This window comes from Pagrus major, chromosome 13 (genome assembly GCF_040436345.1).
Source record: "Pagrus major chromosome 13, Pma_NU_1.0".
Classification (NCBI taxonomy): Eukaryota; Metazoa; Chordata; class Actinopteri; order Spariformes; family Sparidae; genus Pagrus; species Pagrus major.
The window spans coordinates 12,690,514-12,717,891 of NC_133227.1; the positions used below are offsets into that span (position 1 = coordinate 12,690,514).

Below are 27,378 nucleotides of genomic sequence, written 5' to 3' on the forward strand. Positions count from 1 at the left end.
GTGCCACGGACGGCTTCCTCGGTGCTTCGCTCCGCAGTACTTTGTTTGTTTTTGTTTACTTGTCACGTAATAAGTTGTCCTTCCCTCATTCAATAAACTCAGGAGAAACTTTTAAAGTCTGCTTAGGAGTGGATAGCTCTGTGTATCCTGGGTAGTTCAGGTCAGTTATTATGAAAAGTCACCTGATGACAGTCAAAAAGTCATCAGACAGGCAAGACTAATTTGCAACAGCTACTCCTCTCAGTTGCTATGGTCTGTTAATACCCCCTAGTGGCATAGGAGAGAGGGGAGTAAGATTGCACTCTACAAGTTTTTTTCTTCTTGAGACAGACACCAGCAGATTAGAAGTGCCAGCAGTAAACTGTGTGCAGTAAAGCGGGGATTATGCTTGCGCGGCGATTGTGCGCCTAGGCGTCGGCGAACATGATCGCCGTGATTTTTCATTTATAGTAGTGCGGCGGTGTCTATGCATCGCGTGGTAATTCACCGCCACAACGCTAGGGGGCGCTGAGTAACGAAACCGCATGAATTCGTACCTGGAGTGTTTACTTTCCGGTTACGCCAGAGAGTGAACACGCCTGGTCTCTGGTAAACAGTACATTGAACAATGGCGACTGAGCGAGAGAGGATACTTTTGGAGCTGGAGCTGATCGATATTGAAGAACAAATGCTTCTAGTGCAAATGTTAAATACCAAACGAAGGAGAAGACGTGTGAGGAGGTGGTCTGTAAGTCCTTTGAACGAGTCAAGGACCAGACCGGAAAAGCTGCGACCCGGAAATGATGTAACGCGGACCAATCACAGCCCTCGAGGTCCGCGTCGCATGTCCCTGCTGTCTGCGCCGTTTCGACGCGTAGTTAGGATTTTTGGGAGGTGCGCGTCAAGTGACGCAGATGTTCGGCGAAGGGGGTTCAAGGCGACGGCGACTCTCTGCGACGCGAAGGCGACGATATGCCGCGCAACCCTAAATTGGCCTTAAGTTGGATTTGGAAAAGCAGTATGATAAGAGTAGAAAACTAACAACTATAAACAAGGAGAGATTCTTGGAAACTTAGAGAGAAGTTACTCAACAGTCACAGAGCTGACCTCGTCTTAACGGCGTGTGTTTTGAATATCCCGGTGAGTTAGCTGTTAGCTAAACAACTAATTATCACTCTGGTTGTTGCTAACTTTTGGAATTGTTACTTGTTATATGTTAAAAATCAGTTCAGATTTGCTAACAACCCAATAGAACTATCAATGGTAAATGTTTAAGTTTCATTGAATTTGTTAAATACTGTGCATTTAGAGAAAAAAATGCTAATGGTTGGTAAACTGAGCTACGGACATAAACAATCCATGTTTCTGTATTTTCTGTCCTTCTGTGTGATGGTTATGTTACCTGTAAGCCGGTTTATTGAAATGGATATATGAGATGAGCTTCTAAACTGAATTTACAGTTATTAAGATATGTGTAATGGGACAGGGGACTAGTAACTATTTAACCATTTAGAGGCACAGCATGTAGGGCAGCCTAGAGGGCACCTTATCACGTTTTATCTACTGTAGGGGCATTGTTATGTCCAAGACCTGTTGTGCCATGTTTTACAGTGTACCTGGAGTTTCTCCTCTCCTCCTCCTTTCCTCGTTACCTGGGACCTGCTGCTGGGCTTAAAAGCCCTGTGTGGCTCCACCCACACTCTCTCCCTGCAGCCAGGACCAGCAGCATTGTCTCCAGACACCATTTTGTTTTCCCTTTGTTATTTTTGGTTACAATAAACTTAGTTTTCTTACATCTAACCTTTGTTTGAGTAATACATGTTGTTTCCCTCGAGCTGGGGTCATAACATATTGGGGCTTATCCGGGATCAAAAAAATGTTTTTCCCTTTCTCCCCTAGACTGTGTTACCCTGTAGTTTTGGTGTTGTTTGGCAGTGTGGCTGTGAGCAGCTGTGGTCTTCTCATGGTGAGTATGGTGAGTATAGTATCCGAGTGTTTCTGATTTCAGGTTGTGAGTGCTCTCCCTGGTTAGTTAAGATGCGTTCACACCGGACCTTTTATTTTTGTCGCTGGCGACAAGTTTACATATTAAGTCAATGCAAACGAGCGACTGAGCGATTAATCGCTCAGGCGAAATATCGCTGGGGCTCCGAGCGACAGCGACAGAGCGACGGAGCGAAAAAGCGCTCAATCGCTCTGCCTTTTGGATAAAGACGATTTTCTGGAGACATGACAGTGGAAGTGGACAGGCTTATTGTCCTTGTGTCGTCCCACAAAATCCTGTGGGACCACACAATCAATGACTACAAAAAAACGCACACACAGGAACTTGTGTGGAGGGAGATCAGCGGACAGATGGGGGTTAATGGTAAGTTTTTTTTTTTTTAACGTTAGTTAACGTTAAAAACGTTAACGTTAAAAACGTTAACTAACATTAACTAACAGCGCTCCATCCCAGCTCCTCAGCTGGGATGGAGCGCCTGTAGTTGGTGTCCAACCGGGCAATCCTGCCTCCGATTCTCGCCAGCAGGTCGTCAAACTGGGCCGTTGTCAGCCGCGTATACCGTTGAAAACGGTTGGCGTCCAGACGCAGCTCCTGGAATAGCCGGTGGTATTCACCGAGATCAGTGCGCATCTTCAGTATGTTGTGGACCCAAAACTGACGACGCTTGGTTGTACGGCGCTTGTGGGACTTCTACAACAGGTAAACGGTAGCAACAGGTACAATGTCAGCCATGCTAGACAAATACAAAACGGAAAAAAGAAATGAGCGACTCCGAGCGACGTGAAATTCACTGGAATCGCTTGAATGACGTCATCAGAGCGATCTGTTGAATTGTGCCGACGAGCGACTGCAGCTGAGCGACAGAGCGATTTTTTTGGAGCGACATGAGCGACAGCGACAAAAATAAAAAGTCCGGTGTGAACGCACCTTTAGGGAGTGTGCCAGCTGGGCAGAGCAATCTGTCCTTCCATCTGTGTACTATTTGTTATTTTGCCTTTTTTATTTTCGAGGCAATCCTGGGTGGAGACAAGTGTGAGAGACAAGTGTGTAACTTGCCTTTTAAAGGCTAGTTCTCCCTGAGTTTGTTTTGCCTTAGTTCTTGATTACCAGCAGGTTCCATTTTGGTAATGGTTTTTGTATGGGTAATATTTTGTGCTACCTTAGTAGCTTGATGAGGGGTTTCTAGGCCTATTTCTGTGATCATGGTTTCTAGAACCATTTAGTAGAGACCATTTGTGGCTAGCTGCTTGTGGTATTGGACACTTTGTGTCGTGTGCACTGTGCATACTGGTTTAATTTGAAACCTTGTGTAAAGGCAATTGGTCTATAGTTTTGATTGTTTTGTTTGTTTGTTTTTTTCTCTCACTTTTTGATTTAGGAAAGTTATCTAGTATGGCGGCACTCAATGACTTTATTAGTGCACCATCAGAGGAGTTGCTTTGCCAGCTTACTAAAGAACAGCTTCTTAGTCTTGCTAGTCATTATGACATTGAGATTACCAGTAGTGATAAGCGCCTAAAGATAGTATAAGAGATGCACTTAAGACTATTCTAACAGAAAAAAAAGTCCTTAAGCCATCGTCTTCACCAGCATATCAACAACTTGTACCTCTTCAAATATCAGAGGCTGAAATTGAGTTGAGGTTAAAAGAATTGGCTTTTCAAGAATTGCAACTAGAAGATAACCAAAAAGAGCGTCTCCTCAAAGAAAAGCAAATGCATTTAGAACATGAGTGTTTCCTTAAAGAACTTGAACTTAAACATGCTGCTCTGAGCTCATCTAGTGCTGCGTCATCTCAGTTTGATGTAGTGAGAAACATGAGATTAGTACCTCCATTTGCTGAGAAAAATGTTGAAAAGTATTTCCCTCATTTTGAACGTGTGGCTATCGTTTCAAAGTGGCCAACACATGCCTGGACATTGCTTTTGCAAAGCGTTTTGGTGGGGAAAGCACAGGAAGCTTACTCTGCTTTAAGCATTGAGGATAGCAAGGACTATGAAAAGGTTAAAGGTGCCATATTAAGAACCTATTAGCTCGTTCCTGAGGCGTACTGCCAGCGCTTGAGAAGCCTCAGTAAGCTGGATGAACAAACTTATGTTGACTTTGCGAAAGAAAAGGAGACCAGTTTTAATAGTTGGTGCAAGTCGCAGAAAGCAGAAACTAAGGAAGATCTTAAACAATTAGTTCTGCTTGAGGAGTTTTAAAAATTGTCTCCCTAAGGCCGTGTGTATTTATCCCAATGAGCAAAAAGTGACTACTCTTGATAAAGCTGCTGTTTTAGCAGATGAGTTTGTGTTGACACACAAGGTAAATTTTGATAGTGACCAAGGTGAGCAAAAAGGAAGGGCTGTGTTTAATAGATCTCGGTTTTCAAAGCCTCTTCCCAGTGTCTCTACAGCTTTTAATAAAAGGTCGGCTATTGCGAGTACTCCCTTAGAAAAGACTTGCTTCTATTGCAAGAACAGTGGTCACTTTATTGCTGATTGCCCTGTCTTGAGTAAGAAACAAGAGTCTTGTAAGCCTGTTGCCTTACTAAAACCTGTGAACAACTCTATCACTCAAAACATGGACCAACCAGTTCAGAAGTGTGCTCCACTCCACCTGATCCTGAACTCAGCCGTCCAGACAGATATTCCACTACACCCACCACAGACAATTCCGCACATCCATTGGACATGGACAGAGACATTCATTCACTGCTACCCTTGCCATTGAACAGAGGTGCATGTGTTAACCCATCTACAGAGAACAGAGATCTTCCCACACTTCAATCACCTGCAGGAAGAGATGATGTTATGCCAGCCAGGAACCTTTCCACTTCAGCATCAGCCAAGCCAGTTTTGGTGGTGCTCCTCCTGGTAGGGTGAGTCTTATTTCCAGTACAGGAGATCAGGTACTGAGGTTTTAAAGATTTAATGATGTTGCAGCTCTACTCTAGAGTTTAAGTTAAATGGTGGCCAAATCTCTGATGTTGGTTCTGATATGTCATACAGTAGCCTTTGTAAACAAATAGACAATAGTTTACAGGAAGGGTTTACTGAGTCAGAGGTAATTCGCAGTGTGATAAAGATCATAAAACCTGGTACAATCAGTGCTGACTTAACTGTTGATGAGCTAAAGCAGTTTCCTCATGCCTAAGATAGAGCACTTCCCAACATCCAAATCCAGCCTCTTGAATCCCTCCTTTCTGACCAGCTCTTGGACCATTCTGCAGCTAATGACAGGAATGTACCCTTTGATGGATGGGCAGATGTTGAACTCCAGGTCTGTAGTGAGAACTATGGACATATTACCATACAAATTCCAGCCAGGACAGTCTTAATTGTCCCTTCTTTAGGCAGCAATGTCTATAATCAAAATAAACCAAAAACTGAGAGATGGGGTTGAGATATCTGCTTTACTCAAAGAAACTAAGTATCAGTGACAGTGTGTGGCGCAAACAAGTCGGGTTCAGATTAATATAAAAAGTTATTGGATGTACTGTAAATGGTTACATGCTGCCATTCATGAATAGGAAACAAAGTGTTCGATTAAGCAGGAATTTTGGGGTACAGTGTTAATCATTGCCAGTGTTATTGTCAGTCAGCAGCACCTGTGGGTCAACAGTAGGTGTCAGTATTGCTACACGTGTGAATTTAGAGTGTCACAGGGAAGCTTCGCCAGACCATGTCAAATACTGAGTCTCTGCGAACAAGAAGGAAGTAGACAACGCTGTGTAGCGATTGTGAACCTAAAGTGATTTTTCTGTATATTACACGTAAGCTGGTGATGTTACACTGTACCCTGGGGCTAAGACACTGTTCACACTGTACTTTTGTGCCACCGTTTTGCGTTCTGTACTCTTAATGACTGTGTGTGCAGTTTAGGTTAGGTTAGGGTAGCGGCTGATGCGGTAATATGAGCGTGGGGCGGTAGCCATGACAATGAGCCCTCGTGTGAGGGAGCTCACGCCGCTGATGTTTACATTTTACAACTGTTAAATAAGAAATATGTTCGGTCTGTCTCTGATCCACCACAGCAGTGGAACTGATAGGTTTCACTCTAGTCAATGTGTGTACTTCCACTGGCTCCGCTGTGTTGCGAATCTACTCCGTTGCAGCTCCGGCAGTCTGGACCCTTCCGTAGCAGATACACAAGGCTTTTATTTCTGTTTACCATCTGAAGGATGGAGAGCAAAAGAATGTTGGTGAGGTCAGAGCTCTTTTAAGGTGCATTCACACTGGACCTTTTATTTTTGTCGCTGTCCCTCGTGTTGCTCCAAAAAAATCACTCTGTCGCTCAGCTGCAGTCGCTCGTCGGCACAATTCAACAGATCGCTCTGATGACGTCATTCAAGCGATTCCAGTGAATTTCACGTCGCTCGGAGGCGCTCATTTCTTCCCGTTTGTATTGGTCCAGCATGGCTGACATTGTACCTGTTGCCGCCGTTTACCTGTTGTGGAAGTCCCACAAGCGCCGTACAACCAAGCGTCGTCGGTTTTGGGTCCACAACATACTCAAGATGCGCACTGATCTCGGTGAATACCACCGGCTATTCCAGGAGCTGCGTCTGGACGCGAACCGTTTTCAACAGTATACACGGCTGACAACGGCCCAGTTTGACGAGCTGTTGGCGAGAATCGGAGGCAGGATTGCCCGGTTGGACACCAACTACAGGAGCTCCATCCCAGCTGAGGAGCGCCTGGCCATTTGTCTCTGGTGAGTGGCTGTGTGTGTGTGTGTGTGTGTGTGTGTGTGTGTGTGTGTTATGGCAATGCAACTATGTTGCACTCTACCCATGAAAAAATCACTGTACGGGACAAATGCAACTATGTAGCACTATGAGCCCAATGAAACGTTTCCCGTACGGGCCAAATACAAATATTTTCTTAAATAGAGTCGTGTCAGTTGAATTAATCTGGCCTAATTAGTAGGAATCAAACATTAAACTATAGCCTACATTTCCCTCAATTCTGCCAGATGAGTTGAGTTCAGCACTGCATGTTAACATCAAGGTTACTACACAACAGACAGTGGTAATAACAGTTGAGATGAAACTGCATTGTTTTTACAGTAAGTGCAAAACAGTGTTTCTCAGATATGTACAGTACAGGGAAAGAGTTGCAAATGGAGAAATATTTTAACTTTTGTTTTTTATTTAACTACATAGCCTAGCCATATGAACTTAATTGTATGCCATGAATTGCAGATCTGCAAGCTTATAACACAATGTGTTGTGTAGATCTGCTATTTTTTATATTGTTATAACAAATTGAAAAGGGGTACTTGAGCTAGTTAAAGGGGGTACCCACCACAGTGATGAATAGTTTAATCCCAAAGCCCTATTAGTTATTATCATCATTTTTCACATTTTTTATGTATGTATTTCTATCTATTTTATCTGTTTGTCATTATTTATTTGTAGGTATGTAGGCTACTTGTAAATTCTTCATTTTGCATTTCTATTTTTTTTTCCATTTCTTCAGATATCTAGCCACTGGTGACTCTTACAGGACCATAGCCAGCAGCTTCCGTGTTGGGGTGTCCACGGTGTCCATGATTGTCCCTGAAGTTGCCAGTGCCATTTGGGAGAGCCTCGTAGGAGAGTTCATGGCTGTGCCTACCACACAGGAGTGGAGGACTATCGCGAAGGAGTTTGAGGAGCGGTGGAACGTCCCTCTTTGCTGTGGTGCGATAGATGGCAAACATGTGGTCATCAAAGCCCCGGAGAACACAGGATCCCAGTTTTTCAATTATAGGGGAACGTTTTCAGTCGTTCTCTTGGCTGTTGTTGATTCACGGTATCGCTTCAGGGTGATTGATGTTGGGGGCTTTGGCAGATCCAATGATGCTGGGGTTCTGGCCAACTCTCTTTTTGGTCAGGCACTCTCAACTGGCACCCTCCAACTGCCCGCTGACCAGCTACTACCAGGAGCAGACCACCGAGGACCCCAGCCTCATGTGTTCATCGCAGACGAGGCCTTTCCACTGCAGCGACACCTGATGAGGCCATTCTCCAGGGAAAGCCTGACCACAGCTGAACACCGGATTTTCAACTACCGTTTGTCTCGGGCTCGGCTGGTTGTGGAGAACGCATTTGGCATCCTCTCTTCTCAGTGGAGAATGTACAGGTGTGTCATTGAGATTCGTCCAGAGGTTGCTGACATCTGTGTGAAGGCTACCTGTCTCCTCCACAATTACATCCAGAGCACAACCCCAACCCAGGCTGGGAGCATCATGCTTGGAGAGGTGGACCCCCTGCCAGATCTGAGAAGAGTCGGTGCCAACAACAGTGGGATGGATGCCCTCGGGGTCAGGGAGGCCTTCACAGCCTACTTCTCTGAAGAAGGAAAAGTCCCCTGGCAACACACAGTGTAGCATATATGTGCACACCCTCTAAACGGCTCTTTTAAGAGCCACCCACACAAACCTAACGAGTATAATTCCTACAATATTGTGTGCAGTGCAAATGTACACCAAGATGGCTCTTTTACGAGTAACTCCATCCTTATATTTAGCATAACTCCAGCAATAATACTATCACGCAACAGCAAAATCAATATATTAATTAACACAATACATACACACAATAAAATCTATACATAATAAATACAATACATTAATTAACTTTTTTCTTTTTTTTTGTCTCATCAAGCGTAGCGTTAGTTCTGGCAGGCCACGACGTCAAGCTCTAAATCAGCATCAACAGCGTAGCTGTCAACACTGAGCAGATCAGCTGATGGCTCAGCTGACTCCCCATGCCCGCTTCCTATTGGGAAATTGCATTCAGAGCGCGCTATTTAAACTGCTCTAGCCCGACCTCACTTGCTGCTTCCTCTGCTGGCTTTTTTGCAACCCACCTCCACCCCAGCTCCTCCCGTCATCTGTTATGAACCTTACCATTGTATCTTGTTGGTTGCTCTGCTCTGTCTGGGTTTTTCTTTGCTGCTGCGCTCCCTGCTTATGCCATTCATGACGGCTCATGAAGGGCAGGAAGGTGTGCTCTTCCTGCCTCAGGCTTTCCACGCAAGCGCGTGGAAGAGCAGGGGGTCCCAGAACAGTACCATACCGCCAAATGAAACTTGTGCAAGTAAATAAAGATTATTTTGACAAACATTTAATTAACAGTGCTATTTACAAAGATCAAAGGGAACATTAGGGATGATTCTTTACTACTATAGTTGACAGAAATCTAAATCTTCCTGCAATCCCTGCATCATCTCCTGCAGAGAGTACCGCCTATTCTTACAATTTTTGGTAAGAGTTCAATTTATGAAAGGCAAAGCTGTACAACTCAAATTTAAAATGTTCAATATGTTCAGGCGGTACTCTCTGCAGGAGAGGTTCGAGGGATTGCAGGAAGATCTGAATCTCCGTTGGCTGTGGAGGTGGAGATGAGGCCTGCCTCTTCAGCAGATCCAGCAGTAGCTGCTGAATCATTGCATCATTGTCATCACTGGCCTTTCTCTTCTTCCTACCTGTATGAATTGAAAACACCATATGATAGTGAAACTACAACAATATTTAAACATCTTGTAGTTGTCCAGTTTGTTCCACATTAATTTGTTTTCTACAAAATTGCTGTAGCCCAGTGTGCATACCGGGAGGGTGGAGTGGTCTGCCTGTTGATGTACTTTCCACTTCCACTGTGTTGTTGCACTTCATCAGTCTCTTTCTCCCTGTATGTAAAGTAAACACCATATTTGATTTGGGAACATACGTATATGCAACATCCAAGCTTTATACTTACCTGGCAGGGGAGATACCATGATCAAGAAGGTGGTTCACCCAGGGCGAGGCTCAGCCATTGCACTCCGGTTGTGCTGACCCCTGCGAATTCCCCAAATGTGGGAATCTCGACTGCATAATTTGTGGTAGTGGGGGACTGCGTTCGCGCTCTCCCCTGTTTTTTTTAATTTATTTTTTTAGTGTGATGTGGACTAGTAATGGAGAATGCTAGTTCACATCCTGGGCTTTGCCGAGGTGCCCTTGAGCAAGGCACCGACCCCTAACACTGCTCGTTGGGTGCCGTGCATGTGGCAGCCTCTTCACTCATCTCCTCTATACACTGTGTGAGTGTGTGTGCATGTGTGTGTAATGTGAGTGAAAAAGAGAATTTCCCCGTTGTGGGATTAGAAGGGATTTTAAAATTAAAATAAAAAAAATAAAAAAAAATAAAAAAATAAATTAACCGCCTCCTGGTTCTGTGAAATCACTGGTGTGGGAATATTTTGAAATCCCGGTGAGTTAGGTTGACAATGTTTGCGTTGTTGACAAGAAGACCAAAGTTTGTAAGCTATGCTGTGTGTGTGTATTTATTTTGCTTTGTTTCTTTGTGTTGTTATTTCTCTTTTATTGCATGAGTAGTGTGCGTGCTGTTACCAAAGACAGTCACTAGATGGCAGGCACCTCAGTGGACTGGTAAAGCAAGTTATTGTTTTACCTATTGTTTACCTTAAAAATAAATAATTTGAATTTGACAATTTGTGCTTAATGTGGTACATAAAAATCAAATATCAGAGATTACATCAAAATGAACTGAGGATTTGGAAAACTGACACCTCTAGACACATACAGTATGTTTTGGCCATCGCTACGTTATAGCTATTGCTGGAACATCATAGGAATACTGGAACATGATCGCTACTGTATGTACTGGTAAAAGCTTCTTTCCAAGATTCAACATCTGTGTGTGTGTGTGTGCTTGTTGCATACTACACATACATACACACACAAAACATGTACATACGCACCAGGAGGATTGGATGTGGGGGGTCTCACTGTGGGACTGGGGGTGCTTCGCCCACTGCCGTCGCTACAGGTATCACTGTGTGAAATTGACAGCACTTTTGTAAAACTTCAGCTACATACAAACATGTTAACACACATGTATATACACACAAATTATGCAGGCACATACCTTGAGGGTGGAGGGGTGGGCTGAGGTGGGTAAAAAGCACAAGCGAGAGAGCTGGAGTACTGGCTCCCACTGTCAGCCATGCTGTTTGAAATGAGCACAGTACTTTTGTGACACATGTATGGGAAGCCATATATATACAGTACGTACATACATATACCTATGCACAAACACAAATTATGCATGTACATACCTTGAGGATGGAAGCGTGGTTGGGGGTGGCATCTCTCCATGCACCAGCGACAAAGAGCCGGAGAACAGATTACTTGTTTCCATTATGCTGTATGAAATGGGCACAGTGTTTTTGTGACACTACAGCCATATATACGGTCTACACAGTATATGTATGTACACACATCTGTGCACACACTAATTAAGCAAGTATGTACCTCATCTGTGAAATGGTAAGGGGGGCAGGTAAGGTACCCAGGTCAGGAGCAGGAGTGCTTCCTACATGTCTCTCTGGCACACTGTGGGAAACAAACAGTGCTTTTCTGAAACTACTGCAACACATGTATTTATATACAGTATCTGTCTGTCCATTAAAAAAACAGCAGATACAAAAACAAACCATAAACAACCACTGTCCCAACACAAAACTTTTCCATTGTGTTCAACCAACCAGTGTCAACTTCGTTGGTTGCTGCTGCTGCCTATATAATATTAAGATTGCTATTGTTGCACAATATCTTATGTATGAATGGTGTATATTGTTTGTTTGCTTACTTGCTTATTTAAATTACTATTTTTGCTTATTGTTTGTTTCTTTTGAATGTCTAACGTTATCATTAACTAACGTTACTCAACATTAACAGGCGCTAACATTAACTAACATTAAAAAAAAACAACTTACCATTAACCCCCATCTGTACGCTGATCTCCCTCCACACAAGTTTCTGTGTGTGCTTTTTTTTGTAATCATTGATTGTGTGGTCCCACAGGATTCTGTGGGACGACACAAGGACAATAAGCCTGTCCAGGTCCACTGTCATGTCTCTGTATCCAGAAAATAGTCTTTATCCAGAAGTCAACGTAAAGCCGGCTTTGCTCTTCCGGACCGGTGGAGTTGTATTACGTTTCCATGGTTTCAGTAGTTGTCATAGTTACACATAGATTACGGCAGCCAATCAGCGCTGAGCGACAAGTGACTGACGGCCAGAGACTTGGGATTTCTCATCTCGAGCTATTGAGCGATTTTTTCGCTCGGTCGCTCGGAGCCCCAGCGATTTTTCGCCTGAGCGATTAATTGCTCAGTCGCTCGTTTGCATTGACTTAATATGTAAACTTGTCGCCAGCGACAAAAATAAAAGGTCCGGTGTGAACGCACCTTTAGGGTTTCTAGGCTATTATTAGGACCTTCATATAGAACTTTTCGAGGCTAGCCTGGCCACTGTTTGAGCTCATAGAAATTCCAAGTGACTCTAACCTAGGAGCTACCCCATCCAGACCTAACAAGACCACGCTAAAGGGCTCCAATAGTGGCCAGCTTTCATCCAAAGCACCTGTCAAGTGGACACCAGAACACAGTGCTCTAGTGTCACGTCTTGTTGATGTGCTAACCAGTCCACCTATCCTGGCTTACCCAGACTTTAATTTGCCCTTCGTCCTTCACATTTATGCATCAAATGAAGGTCTGGGGGCAGTGCTCTATCAACAACAGGGAAACGAGCTCTGTGTCATTGCTTTTGGTTCCAGGACACTCTCACCTGCAGAGAAGTACTACCACCTCCATTCTGGCAGGCTGAGTTCCATGCTTTAAAGTGGGCAATCTGTGATAAATTTGGGGATTATCTCTATTAGGCACCCACCTTTACTGTATACATAGATAATAATCCCCTAGTTTACGTTTTGAGCACCACCAAGTTGAATGCAGTTGAACATCGGTGGGTGGGCGAGTTAGCCAACTTTTCACCATCAGGTATTGGCCAGGCAAGTCAAACACAGATGCTGACACCCTTTCAAGATATCCAATGCAACTTCATGATCACCTGAAAGAGTACACTGAAACAATGCCCCCAGATGTTGTCTCTGCCATCCGGCAGGGGGACAGAGCCATGAGAAACAGTAGCCCTTTTCACACAGAGACTCTGCATTATCTCTGCAGCGGAGGTTCGCCAATTCTCCGCCTTTGTTTGTTCACACAGAACCAAGCAGCTCCAGCGTAAAGCCGCACCAGTGTGTCAATTCATACAGCAAGCCGGGGCTGCGGATCCAAAAGAGGCGTGACGGTACATGTCATGATGATGATGACGTCTGTGTGTTTTTTTTCAACGTGTTTCCCCCGGTGTCTGACTGTTTATAATTATATGGATGCTGTTATAACGTGTGGTGATTGAGATCCTGACCCATCATACATCCTGGAAAGAGACAAAGTTAAGTTTTTCGCTCTAAATTACATAATTACATAATCGCCATCAGTAAAGAGGACGCTGTCTGACTCTCTCACTCGCGGGGAAAAGTTGGGGAAAGTTCACTGAAGTCTTAGTTGGGAGCGCTGACCATCGTCGTGATTTTTTTCAAGACAGTAACTACAACAACACAATAGTGAAGGAGACAAACACTTGGTGAGTTAAAGTGTTTTGCCGGGGACATACGCTGTTTTTCGGGCGGAAATGTGACGAAGAGTCAGTAGGACAGACAGGAGGGCAGGCACTTCTCCATGTATATGCGGTATTTTTTTTCCTCATATAAGTTGCTAAAGACACTGCCAGTTACTACATTACTGTTGTTTGGTCATGTAACGTTGCTTTGCGGGTCATTTCTCTTTTATTTGATGAGTGATGGATCTGTTTAGTTATCATACAGTGAACACCATCAGATTGACACGCCCTTGCTCAGCACCGCCAGCTTATCCATTCACACAGACGCCGGTTCGCCTCTGCTGCACCTCTGATACTACCTCCGGAGGCGCATCAGAGCCGAAGCGAAATTTCACCCCTCGCCGCATCTGAAACCTTCACACAGAGGAGGATGCGGAGAATTGGCGCAGGATCACCGCACTCTAAGGGCAGTGTGAATGGGGCTAGGGATGTGCCATGGGTGGCTGCATTGCAGCTCCACCCTGCTGTAGATGAAACATTTCAGGAAGGCATCCCAGTTATCACTCCAGAAAGTGTTAGAGCTGCTCAAAGAGAAGATACTTCCATCTGTGAGGTGATAAACCTGAAAAAAAGAGGATAGAATCCTAATGAAAAAGACAAGAGACAAATGGGATGAGAGACACGCAGACTAATACATGAATGGAACAGACTCATACTTGACAAAGGAATACTGTACAGGCAGAGGGGCCAATGGAAGCAGTTGGTCCTCCCCAGTTAGCTGAAGTTGACTGTGCTGAAACACCTGCACGATGGCATGGGGCATGTCGGCACTGACAAAGTCATTCACTTGGCGAGAGAAAGGTTTTATTTTCCTTTTATGCAACAGGAAATTGATTCAATCCACCATTGCCAGTGTCTTACACATAAACAGCCTTGTATCCCAGAGCGAGCACCAATGTGCTTGATAACAACCAGTGCCCCCTTAGAGCTCATCTCTGTTGACTATCTCCACCTTGAACAGAGTAAAGGTGGCTACCAGTACATTTTAGTCCTAGTAGATCACTTTACTCACTTTGCACAAGCATAAGCGACCAAGAACAAGTCAGGCAGAACAGCAGCTGAAAAGATCTTTTCAGATTTTATTCCACGCTTCGGGTAACCTGGAAAACTACATTATGACCAGGGCCGGGAGTTCGAGAACAGCCTTTTCCAGAGACTCCACCAGCTGTCCGGCATTACCCACTCTTGAACCACCCCCTATCACCTGCAGGGGAATCCTATTGAGCGCCTGAACAGGACACTTCTACAGATGCTGCGAACTCTTCAAGAGGAGAAAAAGGCTAAATGGAAGGACCACCTACCCCACATAGTCCACACGATCAACAGTACAAGAAGGAGAGCACAGGCTATTCACCGTTCTTTCTCCTTTATGGAAGAGCACCACGTTTGACGGTTGATTTGCTTTTTGACTTGACACCTGAACAAAAGCCGCAGTCCAGACAAGCGTATGCACAGAAATGGGCTTCTTGCATGCAGGAGGCATACAAAATCGCCTCAGAGAACAGTGGAAAAGCTCAGCTAAGGAGAAGAAACACTACGACCAGCATGTTAAGGGCATTGTGCTGCAGCCTGGAGATTGGGTGCTTGTCAGAAAGGGGTGGCCCAGGCAAACTTCATGCTTACTTGGAAAAGTGGATTCATCGTGTTGTTGAAAGAACTGGAGATGGACCCGTGTACAGAATTCAGCCAGAAACTGGAGATCGAATCCTCCCTGTCCTACATCGTAATCTTCTGTTGCCTATTAATGATTTGTGTGAACTGTGAAAGACTACTCTCTGTTGGAGAACTAAAGCACTTGAAAGAGACCTACTGGAAATCTACTGGACCACTACTGATTATGATCAGTGTAACTTTATTCATTTGAAGCTGGACAGTTCACTGCATGTTATTAGGTTTGTTGGAAAAACACAGATTGGCTGAAAACAAACTTTCACTCGACGATTTCTCCTGTAAATCTTACTCTGTTATTTTGTTATGTATTTTTCTTTAGAAGGTGGAGATCGGAGGTAAGGTGACAGATAATGAAAATAAACATGAGTGTTTTAACCTTTAGTGTGACTTTTTTCACAGTTCAGTGAGTGTTAATCTAACTGTTACACTGTTGAGTATTATTATTCTTTAGAAGGTGTAGAAGTTCTACCAGACAAAGGTAAGTAAAAAGGTCTTAATCTCAATTACCAGTAATTCAAAGATTGTTTATGTCACTCATTCTGTTATTCATACTAATATAATACTTTTCTTTTTTCTATTTTACAAGCTGCACCAACCTGCCTGCAAGATGCGACGATGTGAGACATCCGGGAGTTCCATGACGACATAGAGGAGACAGACCAGATGAGAATGTAGCAGTCCAATTGTTTGACTTGCTATTTTTCTTTGTTTGGGCTGATTTTCCTCATGACTGATTGCAGGGGATTCAGACCACCTGTGCACAGGTGTGGAGCCTGACTGATTTGAGGAGTGGAAGCAGCTTGGGGCATTTCCCTCCCAGCCAATCAGGGTGTGACGACAACCCCTTTAAACCCAAGCCCCTTTACACCTTCAGTTTACCATTTTATTTCCCTGGGGCTTGTAGGAACACATTTATTTATTATAGCGGGAAGAGGCAATTGTTTATTATATCCAAAAGAGGCATTTGTTCATTATATCCAAAAGTGTTTGTTGTTTGTTTTTTTTTTTGTGTATATTTTTATGTAGGTTGGGCTGGCCTGTAAGGAATTTACAGCCAGTACCGCCACATAAATGGCAACCACGAAGGGACCCGTCACACAAGCATAAATCTTGATTATAAAGAGATTTAGTATCGTGTCCCAATCTTCTGACATACGTCTAACAATCATATGTGAGTGTATTTTGTGTGTTTTTAGTGTTTTATCCCTCCATCATGTCTTTGGAAGCCCCTGACATAACATTGTCAGCATTCAAACCTTCCCTCACTGAACTTGAGGTACATGTCCTGAATGAGGAAGAGGAAGATGATGAGGAGGGATGGGTGGATGCTCCACTAGAGCCTCAGTATCCTGTGGATACACACCCCCTTTTATCACTCCCGCCTTCATCCCTGGTTTTGTAGCTTCTTCCACCCCGGAACAGTCTGACACTGATTTAGCCATTTTTGCTGATGCTATAAATTCTGTTGTCACCGAACGCAAGGAGTTACAACTTCTTGTGACTGAGGTACACACCTTGCAACAGCAGTTAGGCTCAGTGCAGGCTACTCTGTAATCACTTGTCCGTCAACAGTGCGCACTCACCTCTCAGATCAATTCCCTACAAAAGCGAGAGGAGGTGGTTGTGAAAGAAACTGTAGCACCTGTTGTAGGCCCCTCTCAAGCACACAAATTATTTGTTTCCCCAGTAAAAAATGTCATTTCATTGTCAGTTCCTGCTGGAGTTCATTCCGATTGTGCAGGTGCTGCCGCACCTATGGGTGAAATTGGGCAGGAGGAACCGTGTAGAGGGACTTGTAGCAGTGTTTTTGTTTTTTTGCTCATTATATCCAAAAGAGGCATTTATTTATTGGTTTATTGTCCTAGTAGTGAACATTGGGCATTCCCCTGGTTTTACATGTTTTTGTTTATTTTTATGTAGGTTGGGCTGGCCTGTAAGGAATTTACAGCCAGTACCGCCACAAGAAGGATGGATGACCAGGACGAGTCCCCTCACTGAGACTCTAAGTACCAGCAGTGACATAGTGTTGATAAACTGAAAGTATTATTCCATTGTTTATAATATTTACACAAATGAAACAATTAAGCTACCAACAATGTAAATGTCCAAATGATTCATGAGCTGTGTTTGTGTTTCGGGGCAGGACGACTCTGTGTTTGGTGTTCCTAGAGCAGCTGAGAGTGGACGTCAACTCACCAATCCTCCCATGAAGACCCAGCAGACCACTGAGCCACTCTCTGCACACTACTTGCTTCCAGGCACCAAAGCACTGTGTAAAGACCCAGTGAGTACATCACCAGCCCCCTGCCCCTGCCCTTCAACCCCCGACACCACCCTCTTCAGCCACCAGTCCAGACAATGAGGAGTGTCCTGGCCCGACCGGCACAGAGGACGTTGTTATTATCATCTGCTTCTTCTTCTGTGCTGCTGGGTGTTGGACGCTTCTCACACACTTACACACAGGAAGTTATCAACACATCTTTGCATCGATGATCAGAAGTCAAGACTGTGAAGACAGAAACGGACAGTTCAGGCTGAATGAGAGAATAGGTTTTAGTCCTCTGTTGTAGAAAAATAGAAAAAATTAACTGTCTTATACGAACACACAAACATTTTGTAGGAGCCCCACAGGTATCACTGAGAACTGTTAATATAACTTCCTTCAACTGATATAAGATTTTTTTCTATAATGACCCAAAAAGCATATATTTCTAAAGCCCACATAAGTAAAATACCTTAGCTTTTATATTAATGAATTATATATGAATAATAATAATAATAATAATAGTTATTGTCATTATTATTATTATTATTATTATTATTATTAGTAGTAGTAGTAGTATTAACCAATAATGAACAATTAAACTAATCATTAAGATTTTTTCTTGCATGTTACAATAATTGAAAACAAAGATCATGTCAGACACAATGAGTGGCAGGTGCTCTTAATCCTGACAAGGTGTGTATGAAACTGTGAAGATTGATGTAATGCAGCCCTGACATGTCTACTTTTCAGGCCTGCTATTGGCTGATTCAGTGCTTGAGGAAGGGCACTGTGGGTAGACATGACTGTAGTCCTTATCTTTCAACACTGCAGTCAGCACTTAAGAATCACACTTAAACTTTTAGCTTATATGTACAAAGCATTAAGTCCCTCTCTTCACTGAGTAAAAAGTGCCCTCTTGAATGCCCCTACAGTAGATACAACATGATAAGGTGCCCTCTAGAATAAGTATATACTAGGGTTGGCACAATGAATGATCGTCGAAAGAACGTTCATCTCTGACCATCGTAACATCGTGACTCAAACAACAGGCACGCTCACAGACCCATTTAGCTTCACAGTATCAGGCGGAAGTTTGTTTTGGTGGATTAATGGGAAACTTTAGTTAATGTAGAAATTTTAGTCAATTAAAGCGATTCACAAGCTGCCATTTAGAGGTAGAAGGTGACGATGGAATAAACTGTTTTGCAGTTAAAAACAATTCAGAAAAAAGAGAAAAGACAGACCAACATCATATCGCTGTTATTCTGTCATTCCATTAATTTCATTTTTACCTAACTTATTATCAGTTGTGGAAAAAGTATTCAGATTTTTTACTTAAGTAGAATTATCCTATTAATACCAAACTGTAAAAGTACTCAACTGCAGGTAAGAGTCATGTAAATATTATCAGCAAAATTAAAGAGCCTACTTTAAGTTAAAGCGCTTATAATGCAGTAACATGGTCCCTGCCAGTGTTTTACTATTATAACTAATTCATATTAATTCTTCATTAATGTGTATGTTGCCTTTTACTGCTGTAGATGTTTAGGATTGAGCTCATTTCAACTACTTTATATAGGCCCACTGTTAATCTATAACATCATCATGTTTGCTGCACAACTGTCCTGTGAGAACCACATATCTCCTTAAAGTACTTAAAGTACTTTTCATGGTGTCAGACAAACAGCTTAATTTAATCTTTTTGACGATGCAGTTTCCAGCTGGATTTTATAAAGAGTTTATTATCTTAAGGAGAAAAATCTTCTCAGCCCATAAGGGAACACTTCATACTTCATTTTATCATAAAAACATTCAAAATCAACACATCGGGACATACGATGGTTTTCACTGCACAGAATGGTATGAAAAATAATCTGAAAATAACTAGTCACTAAAGTTAATTAAATAAGCACAGAAAGGTCAGCCAACGAAATGTTAGAAAGGTTGGGCCAAAGTGTTTTACTATATATCTTTGTAGGAGATACACTAATAATAAATGTAATTTATTAATCACTGGCGATTAATAAAACACTCGTTAATGGGGCACCACCTCCGTTGTTTTGTCTATTTGAATAATCCGGAGGTAATTAATCAAATTCGACTGGACAAGTTTAACTTGTATCAATTCTAATCAATTTCAGATCAATCTATTCAATCTCATAAATGAAGTAGTGAATTCTACACATATCCATCGGTTCTCCACATTAAAAACAAACCTGCACAGACAACGACATACGGTTAAATATGTTTATTGACTAAATAATTCAGATTAAATAAATGAAATGGCAATTTAAATGAATAACAACAGGTAACAGGAAATATGGAATAACTAAGTAATGGGTTACTAGTGGAATATGGGCTGATGGTGAGATCACGAGTTAGGTTGAAGCATTTAAATATTACGGGAGTAATTTTTAATACTAACAAGACCCTAACCGAATTTCTCTTAAGCTAAAACATCAGAATCAGAGCCATAGACACCATCTCATGTATCATGTGTGAATCCAGCTGTTGTGAGTGATGGAGAGCCTACTTTCTTAGCAGAGTTGCGGAGTCCGCAGCGGCGGACTTCCTCACGTGATTTGCGGCTCTAGCTGGCAGTCCCGGTCCAATGGCCGAGGGTCAGCTCGTCCAGTGTCAGTCGGTTGGGCACCTCGGTCCGCTGTCTTAGGAAGAGGGCAGCTGGTCCCGTACCGATCCGGTGCAGATCTTGGCTCAATGCTCAGCGGGATGGTACCGCTAGCGAGCGCTGGGGGCTTGTCAAAGAGTCTGTCTTTCGTTGGAAACCGCTTGCACGGTCTCGGGCACAGCAAGTTGGTGTAGTGTCGTGATGATGATTGTGATAAGGATGTTCTTCTTCGTTTCTTCGAGTGGTTCTCAGGCTCTGACTTTGTAAACTAAATTTAACTTCTTGAATAAAATAACTGAGGATGATACGTTGATCAGGCGGATCTTCCGTTGTTAGTTAATGCAAGATAATCTAAATTAAGTTCACTTCTTCAAAAGCAGGTTACGATACTTAACTGTATAAAACAAATTAAAACAGAACTTCGTTCTGGTACAAACTTAATAAAAGAAGCTAATCAATACTGCGAGAAATATAAAAGTGAGAAAAATCAACGCGTGAGCACTTCTGCTGAGATCGCTGTCTTGGAGCGTGTTTCAAAGTAAAGTAAAGAGCTTCAAAAATAAGTTACAAAAGAAAAACTTAAAACAAAAGAAAACTTAAAACTAAACAATGACTGAAAACTAAAAAAACTCAAACTGGACTAAAAACTGACTTGAGAGACGTGATGTCTCCCTGTCTTATTATCTCCAAATGGCAGGCGTGTCGTGGGCGGGGCTTGCCGGCTTTTGTCTCCAAGATTTAGTGGAGTTGTGAAAATTCACAGAAACTCACTAAACTAAACTTATAGTTTTAAACGTTTCAAAACCGTGCTTCACCTTCTCACAGAATCTCACCATGGCTCAATAGATGTACTTTGTCTATCATGAAAAGGATTATGACGTGATTAAAATCACTTATACATATTTCTCCTAGTTCTAGCTTAATACTTGTTAAACAAAGACATATCAGAGACATTTACTGGTTATAACCATAAACATATTAAACAGAATATTTCTCGTCCAACTGCAGCGCCGCCCCTCCCTACACGCAGAACACGCGCTGTGCGTAGGGCCCCACGATCCATGGGGGGCCCCATTTTGCGCAAGGGGACACATTCTCTGCAAATGCGCAAAGGATGCGCATCGCTGCCGTGAGGCGCGCGTAGAGCACCAAGTCAGCCCGAGGCAGGAGAGAAAAAAAAAAAAAGAGTAATCTGACACCGCACACGTTGGCGCAATGATTGACAGCACGCAGCATCTGACCAATCAGCGGTCAGATGCGCCGACAGGCAGTTGGATGCAGGTGGAGAGATGGCCTCCAAACGGCAATATGAATCGGGAGAAAGCAAAAGAAAGACAAAGTCAAAACAAGAGGAGGAACACCCCAGCTGCTAGCCTGCTAATCATGAGACAGAAGAGAGGATAATTCTGGACTGGAGATTAAATTTTCCAGCGGCCCTGATTATCATTTATTGAATGTCTTGTTAACTGCATATACATTCACCTCTGTTGAAAAAGGAGTGGTTAATTGACCAGTTGGTGGTCGTATGTTGGCTCAGGTTTATAGCCTATCAATCTATGCTATCAATAGAAGTTTTGGGCTATTTTTATGGAGGTAAAATGTCGCCATCTCTTGGTGAATTTAAGATAATCCTTTATTTGACCCACAATGGAGAAATTTAAAGCGTTGCAGCAGCAAACAGCAGTATAGGAATATAGAACCTAAGTACAAAATGTAAAAATAAGTATATAAAAATATTTAAATATAGAGGTATCAAATAGCGGCAATAGCTCAGTCCGTAGGGACTTGGCTTGGGGGCTCAGATGTGGCCGGTTCAAGTCCCGCTCGGACAAAAAAAAAAAAAAAAGTATGATATGAACTAGTAATGGAGAATACTAGTTCACATCCTGGGCATTGCCGAGGTACCCTTGAGCAAGGCACCGACCCCTAACAATGCTCATTGGGCGCTGCCTTGTGGGATTAAAATAGTATAATAAAATCAAATCATAATGAATATAATTATTATTTGCATTAATTTTAATCTTTGTGAGGCTAGTGTTTACATTAATTTCATTGTGTAATTTACCATTAAGACCAAAACAAATCTTAATAATCTGCTTGTATGATGGATTTCTTGTCATAACAGGGTCAATGCTTAAGTTTGTTACTAAGGGTGACACGGAGCCAGCGCCCAGTACGTCACAAGGGCCATCAAGCACCATGTCTACTGAAGCAGCCTGCATCTGTAAAAGGCTTGTTCCATTGTTGAAAGAGGCTGTTCATTTGATTTGTTCCTACTAATAAAGGTTGTAAACCTAAATGGCCTTTCATGATACAGTCATTTTGTAATGGGGGGGGGGGGGGCTCAAAATAAAATTCTGCTTAGGGCCCCAATTTGGCCAGGGGCGGCCCTGTCCAACTGTACCAGGACTCACCATCAGGAGGTGCTGTGGTTCCACCGAACACAGTACAGATTAAACATTAAAACTTGATCTCAGTCAATCTTAATCGTAGAGAAACGGGAAAAAGATCAGTTTTATGAACTTCTTTTACTGACTCTTAATATTTTGGAATTAAGAGGGTGAGATCCTGACTTAATGGTTAATTAGAAATGGTCTGAAATCTGGAGGAACACAGAGACCATTTGGGTGGAATGTCCCACAGATAGTGAGACCAGATGTGTCGTAAATAACAGACGGGAGTATCACAATAACAAGTGGGAAAAAGGTTTCCAGTGTCCTCTCCCTCTAATGTGTGAATTAGAAGTTAGAGAGGAGGAGAGAGACATAGGTAGAAAGAAAGACAAAGACAAAGGGGGAGAGAGCCATTAGACATGTTACTTAATTTACACGTGTAAAGACTCTGTATTGACACCTTCTGATGACCAGTTAGTTCGTCATTCCTGGTGAACAGGCAGAGGGGGTAATCTCATGCCCACTCAGACTGACCTGTGGGAAGAATTTATCTGTTTGGAAGGGAGAGAAAGTTCATTCAAAGGCTTTGGGTTGTAAATTAATTAAGAGTGTCCTCATCTGAAGTATTTATGAACAAAGAAAAACACTGTCCTCTCTGCCAGGAGATAAGATGGCGCCTTCTTCCTGTGGAGGGCCTTCATCCAGATGAACAGAGTTAACAAGAAAAACAGGGCCTCAGTGTAATGCAGAGGCGATGGACATGTGTTCCTACATCTTTAAATGTTACAATTATGGCTGAAAATGACAACACAATTAAACAAGTTTGCCAATTTCACATATCTGCACAATGCAAATCAACAGCCAGTTTTCTATCCGGATGTAGCTGTTGTTGTTACCACAACGTCACGCTGAATTGGTTTATTATGAATGTCCACTCAAGCGGCCATCTTGAAGCAAGAGTGTTTCCACATGGTTTCCATGGTAATAAGAATGGATACTTAACAGAAATACAATGGAATGTTTTTTTTATTTCCATGCAGACACATTCTAGAATATTGCCTTTGATCCATCAAAGAACACATTATAGGAGCTTGTAGGCTGAACGATTTTAGGAAAAGATCTAATTGCGATTTTTCTGGCAAATATTGCGATTTCGATTTGATTCACGATTTCCTTCAAATCAAGCTTCAGTGCAATATTCACAATGTACAGTAGGCTAACATTAAAACATTAAATGCTATTACTCTAATGCAAGGATGAAAACTAAAGTTAAAAATTGCTTCCAAATGTATTTATTAACGGATATTATGTATTAGATATTTATATATGGAGTTACACTGGCAAAAGATGCTGTAATTGTAGTCTGTTTGCTACAGTGGGCCTGAGTATCATTTTCACTGGACTTTTCACCAGACTTTTTCGTCATGCACTTGTCATGCAAATGCCTGTGGTGATTTTTCAAGTGCCGGTATAAATTGGTTGTGTTTCCGCTGGATGTTGCAACTTTAGCGTGACAGGTTTTGCACAGTACCTGTTTCTGGTGCACGTCTGCAGCCTCAAACCCGAAATACTCCCAAATGACCGACGTGCTGTTTTTCTTGGGGATTAAATCCCCTAACTCCGCTTCTGGTCCAGCTGAAGCCATTTCAGAACACGTTAAGGAGCAGGTTAATACTGATTGGTTAGTGTGACCTGTCCACAAGTAGCATGCCGCTTCTGATTGGTGAGCTTGGCAGGATGGTAGGGAGACGGCATGTATGTGTAAAATAGTTGACACAACAGATCCTGGGTCAGTCAGGAGCACTGCAAAAACCGCAGTTTTGGCGATCACATGATCGCGTTGTCTGACATCTTAATTTCGATCAGAAAACGATAAATCGTACAGCCCTAGGAGCTTGTCTTATAAACTTCCCACAATCTCAGTCAGGCTATTCAAGTGAACAGACACAGAGAGATCGACAGAGCCTACATAAATAGTCAAGTTTCCACTACTGAGAGGGCAACAAACGAACAGAGAGATGGGTGGCTTAAGGATTTATGCACTCTACAAGCAGCACGAGGCTGCTATGTCAAGGAGGGAACCTCCACAGACTGCCGAACATCAGCAGTCTTTTAGCGCCAAGAAGTCTGTTACTGTGCCCAAATATCGCATTCTCAAAAGGCAACCTGAGGATGTTCAACAGAAGAGCAAAATACCTGTACTGCAGCAAGCGCGTCCGGGCCCTGTCCAGAGGAAACCACCATCATACTGCAACCCTGAGATACATTCAGGTGGGGTTAAGGACACTGATTTTAAAAGGGGCCCAGTCCAAAACAGAACACTTCGGACAGCACCATGCCCCTACAACCCCCAGCATGCAAAACAAAACCATGCTGGCAAGATCAAGTCCTATAATGGGGTCAGGGCTTCACCCAAGCAGGCCACAATTCCCGTGCCTGGGCTCCAGGTTCAGCAGCCTGGGACCAGTAAGACAGAGCAGACCATGCTCTGCATCTCTGAGTTAGATTTTCAGCAGCTCACAAACAGAAATGCAGAGTGCATCGCCAAGCTTCAGAGCGAGAATGAGGCTTTAGAAACTCAGATGCAGGTGTTAAAGGAAACACAAGAAACAAGGCTGTCCATGATGAGGTTGAGATGGAGAGGAAGGACACCATCAAGGACCTGGAGTTTCAGCTGTTAGAGAAGGAGATGACTGAAGCTGATGCACTCTCTAAAGTACAGCAGCTTGAGGAGGCTCTTCAGCAGCAAAAAGAAAGCCAGAATGACCTCGACAAGTGCATGTCCCAGATGAAAGAGGAAAGCAACGTACTGAAGGCTGCACTCAGCCAGACAGAGAGTGAGTTGGAGAGTTGTCAGCTGGAGTGGCAGGACGAGGGGGCCAATCTCATCCAGTCCTTCAATGCCATTCAACACCGCCTGGAGGTTGAGGAGAAAACTCAGGAGACAAGATTGAATGATGTGGCAGAGAGGGTCCGCATCCCAGCGGAGGAAAAGGAGAAGCCGAAAAAACCTTCTGTGTGGAAAAGATTCAAAGGTTTATTCAAGAGATCCTGAGGACAATTTTCCAGCCTACATCATACACAACCAAGTCATCCTGCAACTATCTTGTTACCCCCAGCTCCCTCCATTCTACCGAGATAGCAACACAGTCAAAAAACTGGAACTGGCCCAAGTTTCCGCTCCATTTTTGTTATCTGGGGTTTTCCCTGAGCTTCTATGGGATTTCTCCGGGTGCTCCGGTTAACCTACTTTCAGTGAAGAAGAAATTCTTCAATGAATTAAAAAAAAGTGAAATTCGTTCAGGCTGCATAAAAATGAGAACATCAGCATGACTCAGATAGCAAAATTGTTGCAGCCCAGATCTGGCCTACACCATATATGTTCATCCAGCCCACATACCACCTGGAATGATGGCACTTGGACAGTCCACTCCTGTTTGCCAGATCTGAGCCATGAGCAGGCTGTATGAAGGACTACTTCTTGAGTGTAAAACTGACCCTGGTCCGCGCAAATATACAAGCACAAATGCGCATACACACCCAGCCATCCGAGGAGAGGGGATCTCTCTTTGAATTGCCTTTCCAGAGGTTTCTTCCCCTGTCCTTTCAAGGTTGTTCTAAGGTTCACGGGGAGTTGTTCCTCGTCTTCTTAGAGAGCTTGGGCTGGGTACCTGTTCCTGATCCTGGTCTGCAAGGCCTACTGGAACACCATCAGCAACAAAAATAATACCATCATTAAGTCGGCATAACAAAAAATAGCATGCAATAAAAGCAAATAAAAAAATCGCAAAATTTAAAAAAATTCATGTTTGTCAGTCAGTTGTTGAGAATTTAAAGACTGTTTTAAGGCTTTAAACACACACACAAGTCATTTGACAGCAGAACCTGTGCTTTACTTTTGAAACGTGAAGTACCTTCAGCTGATTATACATTAACTTCATTAAGGTTTTGAATGCAGAACTTTTACTTGTAATAACTTGTTATGTATTTGTACATAAATGAAGGATCTGACTACTTCCTCCACCACTCATCTACAACTGACTACTCCTGAAAAATTACATATCAATTATATAAATCAATACTTGTTTTAGGATTTCAACAGTATTTGTCCTTTGCCACTAAAATGTTGAGCTTTGAAGGCTTTATTGTGTGTGCTGGTCATGTAACCACCATGATCCAACAATATTCTCATCCTTCATGGTTAATTCACAAATCTGACCATGTTTGACATCTTCAATCAAATAAATATTGTGCAAATGATGATTTAAGTGTGTTCTGATGTTCCTTTAACTCAAAGATTTTACTGTTATAACTTTGAGCTGTGGGATTTTTAATCATTTGCTAAATTTACAGTAAGTATTATATATAATACACGTAGTAGTAGTAGTAGTAGTAGTATTTAATTACTGTAAATATGCTCTTTTTATATACTTTTCTGCCTGCACTCCAATTGATTGACTGTTTTGGTGTTTTTAGATTTATTTTAGTCTGTTGAAGAAGAACAGAAACACTGTGTCATATTAGAACATGCAAACATTTTGTAGGAGCTCCACAGGTATCACTGAAAACTGTTAATATAACTTTCTTCAACTAAGGTAATATTTTTTATCTACACTGAACAAAAATATAAATGCAACACTTTTGTTTTTGCATATTGGCAGGAACTGGAACACGCTGTCGTATACGCCGATCCAGAGCATCCCAAACATGCTCAATGGGTGACATGTCCGGTGAGTATGCTGGTCATGCAAGAACTGGGATGTCTTCAGCTTCCAGGAATTGTGTACAGATCCTTGCAACATGGGGCCGTGCATTATCATGCTGCAACACGAGGTGATGGTCGTGGATGAATGGCACAACAATGGGCCTCAGGATCTTGTCACGGTATCTCTGTGCATTCACAATGCCATCAATAAAATGCACCTGTGTTCGTTGTAAA

General features: G+C 42.7%; 1 non-coding gene across 1 annotated transcript; it reads left to right on the plus strand.

The window, feature by feature from the left end:
• Nucleotides 1–9,705: 9,705 nt before the first annotated feature.
• LOC141007783 (U1 spliceosomal RNA) lies at nt 9,706–9,869 on the plus strand. Its single transcript, XR_012180042.1, has one exon. It is a non-coding gene; the product is annotated as a U1 spliceosomal RNA (small nuclear RNA).
• The last annotated feature ends 17,509 nt before the right edge of the window (nt 9,870–27,378 follow it).